The sequence below is a fragment of the Loa loa genome (genome assembly GCF_000183805.2).
Source record: "Loa loa unplaced genomic scaffold supercont3.36, whole genome shotgun sequence".
In the NCBI taxonomy this organism is placed as follows: Eukaryota; Metazoa; Nematoda; class Chromadorea; order Rhabditida; family Onchocercidae; genus Loa; species Loa loa.
The window spans coordinates 27,327-31,854 of record NW_018108216.1 but is presented as its reverse complement, the minus strand read 5'-3'; positions in this window follow the sequence as shown (position 1 = coordinate 31,854).

Below are 4,528 nucleotides of genomic sequence, written 5' to 3'. Positions count from 1 at the left end.
CAACGCATACCTGAACCTGAGAGAATATTTGGGAGAACCTGAGAGAACAACGCATACCTGAACCTGAGAGAATATTTGGGAGAACCTGAGAGAACAACGCATACCTGAACCTGAGAAAATATTTGGGAGAACCTGAGAGAACAACGCATACCTGAACCTGAGAGAATATTAGAATATTCTATGATCAAACATTCGGGTGTATATGAACAAAAATTAAAATTCTTCACATCACACACGTATTATAGAAGAAATTCTGGCTTTCTATAATTAGCACAATCTTTTCCACATTACATATCAGCAAGAGAATCATTGTTTAAATGTAATGGGAAACTGTGAAATGTTTGGAATTTTCAAAAATGAGCAGAATTGCCATTAGAGTGGTATCAGTGGAATTTTCTTCATTTACTGCATTTCACATAGCAACACATGGATCGGAATCGGAATATGTTTATTGAAAATTTTCTCCAAACAGTATAGTATACGACAAATTTCTCTGAATAAAAAGTGGGTACTTTTAAGTTTTCAAGTAATATTACTGTGATTTTCGACTAAACATAAGTACCATTTTAAATGGAAATAAAAAGAAGGTTAAAATCAAAAAGAGCAGCAGCGTTCAAAATGAATTTGACTGACATGAATCATCGATCTGTGACAAAATCATTGGATCGCATCGAAATATTAGAAAAATCTCTCCATGTACGTGTGTATGTATGTATGTGTGTATGTGTGTACGTGTATGTGTGTATGTATCTATGTATATGTGTGTGTGTATGTATGTATGTGTGTGTGTGTGTGTGTTGGAAAAGTGATAGGAGATGGAGCAGCCAATATCATTTTATTTCCATTTCGAACATTCAGCAGTTATTTTGCCAAAAATGTTTGCTGTGAATTGGATAACGAAACAAAAATTATTTCTAGGAAATGCTAATGAATATGGTGGGATTGTGTTAGTGTAATGTTCTGAGGGATGATAATTATTTCGGGAATATTCAAGTTTAAATGTCTCCACGTTTACCTTTTCAAAAATGCTTGACAGTTATTAAATTTAGTTGACGTAATGTGACGATAATTCTATCCTAACCTCATGAAACATGGGAAAAACAAACCTTTGTACCTCCGCCTCAGGAAACGACTTGCGTTTTGCTTAATCATATTATCTTACTGTATGTTGCACAAAATGCGCTTGTTATTTTTGAGGACTAAGTTATTTTTAAGAACTGAACAAAATCAATCTTTTGTATCATTTAGCGAGAAGTACTTATGATGATATATCAGCCCTCCTTTGTCAAGTTAATGTCGTATGTCGTCCCAGAATGCTTCCGAGAATATCTCCGAGGACTTCTCGCACTCAAACGACACATTCACTACATTTGAAAGGGACAAACAGACAGACAAAGTCACACAGTAAATAATGCAGTTTTGATTGCTCAAAAATGTCATCGATTTAATCAAAAAAGTGGTAAAAGGTTGTAAGATTTACCGATGGAGAAAGGATTTTATACATGGCAGGGAGAGAAAACATTGGGTTAGACAAAATACCAATTGATTGATCTTATGGTTGTTGGTGAGGTGAAGGGTCAGTACATTTGCATGAAGGTCAATGAGAATTTTAATTAACCTTACACCTAGAAATGAAATAATATATAGCCTAGTGGCAAACCCGATAAGATTCGATCTTATCTCTTGTCGAAAGTATATTTCTATTACCACCAAAACAACTATCATGAAAGAAAATAATCTCCCAGAAATCTCGGTCTGGATTTTGTTCCTGTTTAATTCTAAAACAATCCCACACTTCAGACCTTATCAGAAAGTGTTGTACTGATTGAAAAAGGATCGAGTGATAACTTATCCATATAAGTAATGTGTTGCACTATCAATATTTTATAGACTAGTTATAATTTGTAATATTTAGGAAGATAATACCTTAGGGAACTGCTAGGGAAAGCAAGTAGACGTTTATTTATGTGACTTTGTTAAGAAGTAGTCGCGCCTACCAATTGTATTCCAATCTTCCATAACTAAGGAGTAAAAGTGAAGGTGTTCTGCAGTCTGTCGCTACAATCGAAGTTGTTTTCACATCAAAATTGAATAATTTAGATTTTTTATTATGTCTGAAATTATTTTTCACAGGCAAATAAGTTACACAGAATAAATAGTAACATAAAATTTCACACAATATGTCAGTGTCATTATAACTATTGGAAATTACTGATCTAAATGTTGACAATGCATAATTGCCTCAATTTTTTAGTAACATTTTATATCGAAAACTTCGGTTATCTCTTCCATTCAGCAACAGAAAACTGAATTTCTCAAGTGGACGATGATTTAGAATTCTCCTTTCTGATTGTCAGATACCGTTTACTGATGACATTGTCGCATGCAGGACAAAAATGAACTGAACGTCGAAGGATACAGTTGAACAGTTTACACTGCCATTGTTTTCGTACATCCGTTATGATCTGAGCCTACAATTAACCGAATGAGTTATGAATTTTTCAGACATCGGAATAATTCAAATTTCACTCTGTTATAATAAACTAAATCTTTGAATAATATTACAAATCTTGGAATCATAAATGCTATAAAAGTACAACCTCTTTCGCTCTTTTAAAATTTGTTAAAATATAACTAATTTCCTAATTTATTAAATTTTACTGATTCGGAAATCCAGATTTAAATTAACGGATTATCTGTAAATAACAATATCTGAACTTACATTACAATTAGGACAAGTGGTCTGGATAGGTTCGTCTCGATTTTCTGAGTTTCTGTTACTTAATTTCTTCAGCTCTCACTTCAACAGGATGTATAGTAAATATAAGTAAAATATGCAGTGCATTGACTGAATAAGGCAAGAACATGCAAAGGACATGGACGTCATGAAAGTAAGGATTTATCCGGTTGAAGGATTAATTTTAGACTTCCGGTTGGAGGATTCTCAACACAACGATCTATAACTCAAACCAAAAGGAAGAAATCATGCTATCCTTGTTGTATATATCTATCTCTTCCTGTTCCTCACTTCTCAATTCCCATTCTACTTATACTCATAGCAGCGGAGGAAAAGATTTCAATCGATAAAGCTCCTCATAGTTATACAAGAAATAATGATACTAAGTAAATGGATAGAAGTGAAAGAGAATATTAATGATGAGAGAAGGAATTAAAGGAGAAGTGAAGTGAACAGTAAAGTGAAGAAATATTCGGATGAAAAAATGAGGACCAGACGATTCATATAGGAATCGAAATGGGATAAAGGAAGTAATTCATTATCAAACAAATCGATACCTTGAAAAAAGGTATTCAATGGGACATTTCAGTAGTATTATGATAGATCAATGAGTAATGTACAACTATTTAGATTGACCTTTACTCATTCTCGAGTAGTTTTTCCATTCAATTTGGTATAATTTAACGCAAAAAAATCAAAGAATAATAAGCATGAAAAAGAAAATAGTACAAACATAATCTTGTAGTATTGTACTATTTGCTTAGGGTCAAGGTTCAGGTTATACAAGAGAAAATGTAAATTGTTGCGATCTTTATCCTGTTCATTGTTATTGATTATCTCGCCCTTCTCCAAGGACACCCTTGTCGCGGAGGAGAAGCTGGCGAGCTCTAATAAGGTTGCGATCTATACTGTGGCGGTGGCTTATGTCTTCGGTAGGGTCTCCATGCTAGACGTGTCTCAACTAAAAAGTTAGAAAAAATATGTCCACAGGCAGTATGGGCTCGCTAATCTCCCGGCAACCATCCTAGAAGAAGGGCAATTCTAACTTCAAACTCAGGAAGATGAAGCTTGTTCGACTCTGTATCTGAAAAAAGTATACTCTAACTAAACGTACGTCTTGAGAACTTCACTGTCACCGTCTCAGCTCGCTAAATTCTGCTAGATGAACCTTAGAAGTACAAGTGGAGCCAGTTGCGCGCACGCTGTATCTCATCTAGAAAAGCCTTTGTGCAGGCTTGAATTACTCATCCATATTTGTACTGTTTGAAGCAAGCGTGGATACGGTCATTTCCAAATCGTCGTTCGCGAAGTTTAGCCACGATGATGACAATTGGAAGAATTAACAATTGAAAATTAAAATTAAATTTTCAAATTAAAATTAAATTTTCAAGTGCTTAAGCATCCCAACTTAAGCACAAGATTTTCCAAAAGAAGCGATTAAATTCTCTCTATGCAAAATAGGAAGAAATTAGACGATGAGCATTTAAAAGAAATACAATTCATTTAACAAGAAATTCGCAGAGAAGTGCCGCTGGACAAAAACTCCTCCAAAACCAATCGATAAACTAATTCACAACATGGTCATCGTCGCATGTCCCCACACTTCGCATGCAAAATAACTGAACAAAAATCTCTGATGAACCAAACATCGATTGATACATATTTTGTAATACACAGAATTATGAGATGGATTGATTCACATTCATGACGTATTTTTGCTAATAAAATTTTTAAATTCAGAAAACATCCAACTAGAAAATAATCAACAATTAATTAATGATAGTTAATAGA